Source organism: Nelumbo lutea, chromosome 1 (genome assembly GCF_056320005.1).
Source record: "Nelumbo lutea isolate HS-2025 chromosome 1, American lotus-T2T, whole genome shotgun sequence".
In the NCBI taxonomy this organism is placed as follows: Eukaryota; Viridiplantae; Streptophyta; class Magnoliopsida; order Proteales; family Nelumbonaceae; genus Nelumbo; species Nelumbo lutea.
Genome location: NC_142684.1, coordinates 178224999 through 178235411, shown reverse-complemented (window position 1 = coordinate 178235411; position 10413 = coordinate 178224999). Strand labels below are relative to the sequence as shown.

At 41.1% G+C, this 10413-nt stretch overlaps 1 non-coding gene across 1 annotated transcript; it reads left to right on the top strand.

The window, feature by feature from the left end:
• Positions 1–2885: 2885 nt before the first annotated feature.
• TRNAS-GCU (transfer RNA serine (anticodon GCU)) lies at positions 2886–2967 on the top strand. Its single transcript has one exon. It is a non-coding gene; the product is annotated as a tRNA-Ser (tRNA).
• The last annotated feature ends 7446 nt before the right edge of the window (positions 2968–10413 follow it).

The window sequence follows — 10413 nt, the reverse complement described above, 5'->3', positions numbered from 1 at the left end:
ATGGCGTGGGACCCAAGCATTGATCTACACATCAGCCACATGGGTTCGGCCCAGCCTTTGTTACAAGGCCTGGTCGAATACACAGTTAAAGACAGTGCACCCCCTGAAACCCATCAAATGGGCTCTATGGGCCCAACACTTACCCTAAGTGGTCCCTGGGCCAAGCCACCTTGTAACACCCAAGGACTGTGGGCAGATGCAAGATTAGCCCATCAGGTATTATCCTCAATGGTCTTACACTTAACCTCTCAGCCCTTAATGATCATACACTGCCCGACAAGAGAGGACCTCTCCCTCGGTTGCAAGGAACAGTGTTGCACTCTCCACTTATATGGATCCCGGGAATTAAAACCTTTTGCAAACATTTTAGAAACCATAATATATACTTTTATATCTCATATAAAATATACTTTGCAAAACAAATCTCAACGGTTGAAATCGGCTGCCGGCAGTCTTGGTTTCCAATAGTGAGAGCGCATCCCCGATCATTACCTTTGTCCGACAAAGGGGCTGATCCTGTCACTATGATCACTCACTCAGATGAATTCTCGGATTGTCTCAACATACCCAGGTTTTGACCCCCGCTAAGGATCTCACTGATTTGTACATCAAAGACACCCCGATCCGACACCTAGTGCAGTATCATAGTCGAGTCTAGGGGTCAGGTGTAACTTTCCAGTTTTGCCCATCAATCTCCAAGGTCCAGGGCAATACTGGAAATCTGGTCCAATTCAAAGATTCAATTAATCTCACACTGTATGTGCCTGGGGTCTCACCCCGGTAGCTGAGACAAGCCACCTCAACCGACTTGATGGCACCACAGTGTCAACCTTGTCAGGATAGGTCTCCCCAGACCGATCCACTGGCTGTGAACTTTCTAAACTAACACGAGTCTCAATAAGTGTCCAGTTTAAGGGTATTACACAGAAACATACCAAGGGAACATGAATCAAATATGCACTTTTATTCATTTACAATAAACTCATAAAGTACATCAATTTTGATTGAAGCTAAGGGCATACAAAACTGTCTAACATGGAGGACACAGTCCTGGAGTGCCCTTGATAGATTAAGGGTCTTTTCATTTTTCTTAATGCCAACCTTTTATCTATTATCTCTTAGGAGCCATTCTTTTTCTGGATTTTGAGAGGGGGGGGGGGAGTTGGTCAATGGGATTTTGATTCTCATTGACCCATGTTCTTTTTTCAAATTTATGTGGTACCCATCTTCTAGGTGGGTAAATAAGTTTCCCACTTGTAGGGAAAATTGCCATCACTAGAATTGGACAAAAACGCCCCTTTTAGTAATGAATTTTTATAGCTAAAATGGTCATTGCCTTATTTACATGAAAAATAAAAGAACATGGGTAAATGCACTTACCAGGGTAAATCTTTTCCAATAAGTAAATTACCAAAAAGCAAACAAGGCCTTAATACAATAATGCCTTTAAAAGACATTAAGAGCGTTTAATTCCAATTTTATCTTCCAACTTAATGTATTGCACATCATGTAATGTTTAGTGCTTACTTTTGTTTTCCAAAAAATTTCTCAAAAGGTGCATGCTATGATGAGTTGAATTAGAGACTATATACAATAATAATAATGAAGAGGAAGAAGAAGAAGAAAAAAAGTGAAATAAAAATAAAATATTGATAATGAAGTAATGTTTAGAGATTATTATTAGTTTAATTATATATGTATTAACTAATTACCTATTTAATTATTTATTTGATTATTTAATAACTAATTATTTTAATCAATTAAGTATTAATTATAATACTTATAGATTATAAACTATTAGTTAATTGCTTCATTAATTATTTATTTTAAGCACTTATTAATTAATTAATTAATTAATGTTTAATTCTTTACAAAAATTTAATAATTTATAATTTCTATTAATTATACTCTTTATTTATTATTTTATATTCATTTAATTAATTGTTAATTAGTTTGTTAAACAGATAAACAAACTTTTTGATATCCAGGGTTAAAATGATCAATTATCACTTGCCACTTGTCAAATGTTTTAATAATTGGGACCCAACAATAAACTACTTTCACAAGACTGTCAAGTCTGAGAGGAATTTATCTCCGCCGTCCATGAAGCATGAAAATGAGATCGGTGATTCGTTACATAATTCCATGCATGATTAGCTTTGACCCAAGTGAGCTACGGGATATGAACTATTCAAAGGTTGGTCCCAATTATTGAAGGGACAGGTGGCAAATTGTGAAGGCCCAGGTTTAATCAGTGTTTTCTGTTTCCGTGACCCCGCCGGTGCCCAAGATTTTATACCGCTTTCCAAAGGAGGAACAAGAACATAAGATTATAAGAATACATTGGTTCAAAGATCAAACTCGGGAAATCGACGGCCACCGCTTCTGCACGGTATACGATTTTAACGGTGTCCTTGAAGGCAGGTTTCAGGGTCAGAAGGGGATTGGTGATCAATCCGAGCCCGGTTGGTGAAAGAGAGACGGATCCATAACCCATACCAGTAGGCTGAAAGCGACCGTTGATCGAAAAAGGAGAGCCGGAGAGAATTTAGAAATTGGAGCCGGAGGCGATAACCTCATTTGATAATGCAGTGTACTTAGCGAGCTTCAGAGATCAGTTCGAACGGTCTCAGCGGGCGCCGGCGGTAGACTGAAATTCATTTTGAATCACTGAAAACTTGGAACTTGGAACTCAATAGAAGAATAAAGCACTCTCTCCTTTCGAAGGACATAATTGAAATCGGCTCAGTGCTCACAAACCTGCAGTAGTGAGGGATGTTGGGTGGTTTATTATATTGCCCTGTAACATGTGTAACTGCGAAATTACCTTTTCGTTCTCAATGGTCAGGTTTATGTAGAGTTATCATATAATCCATTCATCACTGGTCGCTTTGGCCGAGTGGTTAAGGCGTGTGCCTGCTAAGTACATGGGGTTTCCCCGCGAGAGTTCGAATCTCTCAGGCGACGTTGGAATTTTCTTTTGTCTTCTCTTTTCGAAAGGTAAAAATGGTGAGGGGAAGGTCTGGACAAAAAAAACCGGAAAATTGGTTAACCGAACTGGTCGGTTTGGTTTCAGTTAACCATTTAAAAAAAGATTTATATAATATTATATACATTATATTATATTTTTTATTGTTTTTTTGAAATTTGAATAAAAGAGTTCGACAATATGTTTCAGCCTTTCTTTTTCAAATTTCAACCTTTTTCGGTGGTGTCAGACTGCCAGTCTAACAGTCTCCGATACTGTCTATCGCCCATTGGTTCTTTTTTATCTTTTCCCAATACTACCGGTCTTCCTGTCTAGCATTTTCTCTTTTCTCTCGTTCAGTCTCTCATTTTTCAACTTTTCTCTTTGGTCTCTCTCACTCTTTCATTTCTCTCACAATCTCACTCTCTCGCTTTTTCAGTTCTCTTTTGCATTTTGCCTTTCTCTCATTTCTCTACTTTTATCTTACTCTTTTGTCTCTAATTTGTATTGCTCCTCAATCCCCACTCCAAAGTCCAAACGGTCGTGCGGCCCGCGTCAACCACCAGCACGGCAGCACCAACGGCAACGTTGGTCGCCGCCTCGTTGGCAACCAAGCACCAACGGTCCAATGCCAACCACCAGTACGACAGCACCAAGCTTGTCGAACAGACTTCCATATTTTCTCTCTCTCACCTCTCCTCTTTGTGTCTCTGCCAGGCACCACCAACCAGTGCTAGCACTGACAACAACCACTGTCTTCATGAAAATTCCACCATCTTCATGAAAAATGAAAAAAGAAATGAAAAATCCTCCACCGACAACAACCACTGCCCACCAACAATTTTAGTTTTTTTTTAAGTGCATAAAAAACCGAAAAACCAAACCGCGGTTAACCAGTGAACCAATTAACTGATTGCATCGGTTTGGTTTCGGCTTGGATATTTAAAACACCGATGAGGTCGGTTTGATTTGAAAAAATACCCCACGGTTGGGTTAACCGATCCATGAGTACCCCTACTAGCTACAACCAACCAAAACCACAAAAAAAAAAAAAAAAAAAACAACCAAAACCCAAAAAAGGCAGATTGACGTTGTAGGCTTATAGCCCATTCATAAACGCCTAATCGTTAAAGTTTGAGACACTATAATCCTCCCTTTATACCCCCCCCCCCCTCTCTTATTTGATAGATGTTAGCATCTGATTTTTATTTAATCTGTCTCCTAAACCTCCAATTCACCTCGAACCTCCTTCCAAAAATACCAACTTTCACCACCAAAGCACCTAGATCTATTGTTAAACCTACCCGATACCTATCTGATGGCCCCTGATTGACCCCCAACCATTAGATCAAACATAATCATCAGGCCCAGAACCTTCCAAAACACCTACCCATGAAATTTGAACTCAAGATTCCTCCGTTCACCCATCTATCAAACAAAGATTCCACTTCGACCCTTCTCACACCCACAAATCAGATCCATTTGATCCAAACACATCTAAACCAATCACCTCAGATTGCCTAAAAACCCTACCCTATCAAATTTCACCCAAAACTTCCTTTATCGCACAAAGATTCAAATTTGAGCCCCCAAATTAATCGAATCGAGCCCTTTCCAGATCTGCCCAATCCAGGCCCACTTGGGCCAATCTGACCCCACCAATTTGAAGGGATGATAGATCCATCATATGGATGGCCAAACCCTACAGGAAGGTAGGGCGAAATTTCAAAAATTTCTCTCTCTCCCATCTGGGAATCACATTCCCTGTTTTAGAAAAACTGCATTTTTCAATGATCAATCTTGAACCAAGAACCGAACCAGATCTGAACCAAAACAGTAAGAGAGGGATATACCTAAAATGAAGAACTAATATCATTCAATGGAGGTGTTCACACCGAAGGAAGGATCCAAAGACTGCTCCCACTGAAGATGACACAATGAAGGATGGAGCAGAATCAGCAGTGTTCTTCCAAATACCCAAATCCTTCACCAAGAATTCGCTAGAGGGTAGGTGAGCACAACTCCCAATCAGATTTTAACCAAAAACTGATATCAAGAACGCTTCTTGATCGCTCCTACAACAATGGAGGTCGAACTGGCTATGGCAGCAACTGGAGGAGAACGCAAGGAGAAGATGGCGCAATCACACTAGTGTTGTCTTCTCACTATGTAAACTGAGATCTGATCTCTGGAATTTTGGGATGGGCTGAATGGTTTGCCCCCTCCTCCTTTTATAGACTTAAAGAGATCAGCTCCTAATCCCATTAGGAGTTTCCTGATTCAAATCCTTATTTGAATCTGGACTCTCTTTAAGTGATAAGGATAAGTCCTTATCTTATCTGCAAATTAGATCAACTCTCTCCTAATCTCATTAGGAGGTTTCCATATCCAAATTCAGATCTGGACTCTCTGAGAGGATATGGTAAGACCCTATCCTATTTGTTGATCCAATCCCAGATCCGCTCCTCTCTTTAACTAGTCCAACTAAACCAGTTCAAAATGGGCTTTAGGCCCAATAAGTCCGTGTGCTCATTAACCTTCCAAACTACTACCCAGATGGGCTTCCTTGTATGGCGTGGAACCCAAACATTGATCTACACATCAGCGACATGAGTTCAGCCCAGCCTTTGTTACAAGACCTTGCCGAATTCACTAAAAACACAATGAACCCCTTAAAGCCCATCACATGGACTCCTAATGAGCCCAACAGTTACACTAAGTGGTCCCTATGCCAAGCCACCTTATAAAAACCCAGGGACTGTGGGCAGATGCAAGATTAGCCCTTCAGGTATTACCCCCAATGGTCTTACACTTAACGTCTCAGCCCATAATGACTAAACACTGTCCGACAAGAGATGACATCTCCCTCGGCTGCAAGGAACAGTGTTGCACTCTCCACTTATATGGATCCCGGGAATTAAAACCTTTTGCGAACATTTTGAAACCATAATATATATGTATATCTTTATAAAAATATATTTTGCAAAAACAAATTTCAGCGATTGAAATCGGCTACCGGCAGTCTTGGTTTCCATCAAAGAGAGTGCATCCCCGATCATTACCTTTGCCCGACATAGGGGCTGATCCTGTCACTATGATCACCCACTCAGATGAATTCTCGGACTGTCCCAACATACCTAGGTTTTGACCCCCCGCTAAGGATCCCACTGATTGGCATATCAAAGACAGCCCAATCCGACACCTAGTGTAGTATTATAATCGAGTTTAGGGGTCAGGTGTAACTTTCCAGTTTTGCCCACTAATCACCAAGGTCCAGGGCAATACTGGAAATCTGGTCTGATTCAGGGTTTCAAATAAACCTACACTGCATGTACCTCGGGTCTCACCCTGGCAGCTGAGATAGGCCACCCCAACACTTGGCGGCACATCAATGTCAGCCTTAGCAGGATAAATCTCCCCAAACTTATCCAATGGCTGTAAACATTCTAAACTAACACGAGTCTCATAAGTGTCCAGTTTAAGGGTATTACACAAAAGTACACCACTATAACATGAATCAAATATGTACTTTATTCATTTACAATAAATGTCATAATGTACATCAATCTAATTGGTGCTAAGGGCATACACTGTCTAACAGCTCCCATTTGCATTTAGGTCCAATCTGGTATAAACCAGAGTCTCAGACTTTCCACATGTTTCTCAAACACTTTTTGTGTGAGTGGCTTAGTCAATGGGTCTGCTACATTCTCCACTGACGCTACCTTCTGAATCAGGACGTCCCCTCTATCAACGATCTCCCGTAGTACATGGTACTTCCTCTCGATGTGCTTGGACTTCGAGTGGGCTCGTGGCTGCTTAGCCTGAGCGATAGCTCCATTGTTGTCACACAACAACGGGATGGGTGATGTGCTGGACGTAACTACTCCCAATTCATGAATGAGCTTTTTCATCCACACGACTTCTTTGGCAGCTTCACTTGCAGCAATGTATTCGGCTTCGGTTGTGGAGTCTGTCGCGGACCCCTGTTTGCTGCTCTTCTAGCAAACAACACATGATCCTATCGTGAAAACATACCCAGATGTAGACTTTCTATCATCTATATCCAATTGGAAATCGGCATCAATATACCCCTAGATCTGTAGTGAGCTACCATCGAATACCAAACAAAATTCTTTTGTCCTACGAAGGTACTTTAAGTATATTTTTCACAGCGGTCCAATGCTTCTGCCCTGGGTTGGCCTGGAATCTGCTTACCACACTCACTGCCCAAGCAATGTCAAGACGAGTGCACAGCATGGCATACATGATGCTCCCTACGGCTGAGGCATAAGGAACGTTCTTCATGTCCTCAATCTCCTCATAAGTCTTGGGAGACACCTTCTTGGAGAGAGTGACTCCGTGCCTAAAAGGAGCATTTCCCTTCTTGGAGTTCTCCATGCTATATCTCCTGACTATTTTGTCAATGTAAGCAGATTGGGATAATCCTATAATCCGCTTCGATCTATCTCTATAGAGTTGAAGACCGAGTATATTAGAGGCTTCTCTAAGATCTTTCATGGAAAATTATTGTGAAAACCATACTTTCACCGTAATCAACATTCTTACATCATTCCCAATGAGTAGAATGTCATCTACATACAAAACCAAGAATGTAACCTTGTCCCCACTAGACTTCCTGTAAACACAGGGCTAATCCGAATTCTGCACAAAGTCAAACTTTTTGATAGTAGAGTCAAACCGGATGTTCCAACTCCTAGAAGCTTGCTCAAGTCCATATATAGATCTATTTAATTTACATACCATGTATTCCTAACCCGCAACTATGAAACCTTGCGTATGCTGCATATAGATATCTTTAGTAAGATCTCCATTCAGGAACATAGTTTTGACATCCATTTGCCAAATCTCGTAATCATGGTATGCAACTACAGCTAGCAGAATCCGAATGGATTTAAGCATGGCCACAAGCAAAAAGGTTTCCTTATAATCGATGCCCTCTTTCTGAGTGTACCTTTTCGCCACCAGACGAGCTTTGTAGGTCTCAATCTTACCATCGGGGCCCTTCTTCCTCTTATAGATCCATTTGCAATCAATTGCTTTTACCCAGGGGCAGATCTACTAGAGTCCAGACTCCATTGGCCTCCATTGAATCCATCTCAACTCTCATGGCATCTACCCACTTCAAGGAATCTATGTCTAACACAACTTCCGCATAAGTCACGGGATCCTCCTCACTAGTCATAGCTTCCACCAAGTAACTATCTTGGTCATAGCCAAAACGGACCGGTGGCCTGGATACTTGGATAGATCTTTTAGGTTGGTCAATACCTGTAACCTGTGGGACACCTCCCACTGCTCCTGAGCTTTCTTCATCAAGAACAACTTCCTGATGATGATTGTTCAAGATATAATCATCCTCCAAGAAATGGGCATTCCGATTACAGAAAACCTTCTATTCTCCTGGGTCATAGAATAGATAACCCACAGAGCCCTTGGGGTAGCCTACAAATAGGCAACGGCTAGTCTTGGATTCCAATTTGTCCGCACTCATTCTTTTAACATGTGTTGGACAACCCCAAAATTTTAAGTGCCTGGCATTTGGTTTCTTTCCGGTCCAAAGTTCATATGGAGTATTCAGAACCGATTTGGTTGGAACCCGATTTAGCACGTATATCGCAGCCTCCAATGCGTAACCCCAAAAGGATGTGGGTAACTCTGAGTATACGAGAAGTGACCGGACCATATCCAATAAGGTCATATTCCTCAGAAGCCCTATCTCCCGAACATTCCGGGGCAGGATTCTTGGCCACCTTATCCAGTTTCTCAGAGGTCAAGACCAGCATTAGGATATGATACCAGTCGGCATAGTTTGGGCCCTTAAGCTTATTGTCGTTCAAAAGCTTTGCAAATTGTCCATTTGCCATTTCTAATAAAAAGCAAACATTAGTCCACAACCCAATTTGATTCATGTTATCTACAAAGATATGGCTTTTAATCTATGTGCCATTCTCATTTGTTCATCTCTGAGATTTTCCTCCTATCTCAGTGACGAAGACTACGATTTATCTATGGAAATGTGGGAAATCACATAGGGTGCATAGAGCCAATTGTTTCAGCTACATAACCCCACCACCTTTCTGTAAAGGATCATATCCACTCATCGTATGAGCTTTCCCTTTGGCCTATGTCGGACAAGGTTCATTGCCATTTTAGGTTAAACCTTTCTGTCCAGTGAGTGCTCACCCATCATATTCGTGAATGCCAAGGTACCGTGAGAGTTTCCCATTTTCAGGTGAGGTCCTCCCACATCGGTCTATGACGCCCCTATTATCTTATGAAACACTCCGACAGATCCAACAGCAAATGGATAGCCCAATTTTATGGTGTGTTTCCTCATTACTGAATGACCCATCTTCATGCTAATGATGGGAGGCCTTTAGAGAGTTCATCATATGAATCTCCCTATCACATGCACTCATATTTCATGAGGGAACAAAAGTTATGCCCTAGTTTAATTTAGGTCAAACCAAAGTGGCTCTCACTGACTTTCATAAAGCCAGATTTCTAGTGGGCCCTAAACGGATAGGGTTCCGCACGTATCCTTTTCAGGGGTGTGGGGCCCACCACTGAGGGAAGATCATCCAATGATCTTTAGGGACACCATGGCAATGATGTGCATTCAGCCATGGTGTGCGCAAGAGCCACTGTCGTATCTGCATGAGCCAAGTACCTATGGCCCATGTACGAAGCACATCACACATTCATACATCACATGCAAGGATAGAATTGATCCAATAAATTAATATTTTTAAAGCCCATTTTAATCCATAATATTACCAATTAATATTATCTAGGTATATGAGCTGAATAGCAGTTAGCAGTTCGGCCCATATAGCTTTCCTGCAATTAGCGGGCTTTTGTAGTTTTAACACCTTAAAATTGGGTCTTACAGGTGTGGGCCGAATTAAGTCTCTTAATTAACCACCAACCCCTTGACCCAAAAGTGGAAAATTAGGGCTGACATCAGCCTCCATCGAACACAGATTCGGTCCAACCAGTTTGGACCAATCTAGTTTGAATGGGTCTAGGGTTTGATCTTTAATTAAAGAATTAATTCAAGAAACGATATGAAATTAAATTTATTGATTAAAGAAAAACAAGAATCAGAAACAGGGCAGTTCGCACATCTCCAATCTGCAAACCAAATGTCAGAACATAGTTTGCAGTTTCATAAACTGCAAATCGCAGATAGTGATTTTCATATCTGCGAAATCTCCTCCTTTGCGCCGCCAACTTCGATCATGAATAAAATAAAATAGAAAACCCCAGTTTTTCTATTAATATTACATCAGATCAAATACTATACAATCAGTCTAATAAAATAAAATAAAAATATTTACAGACCAGAATGAATAGAACTACGAAATCGCAGATTTCTAGCGCCAATCAAGATTCCGATCTCCATTTGTACAAACAGCCCA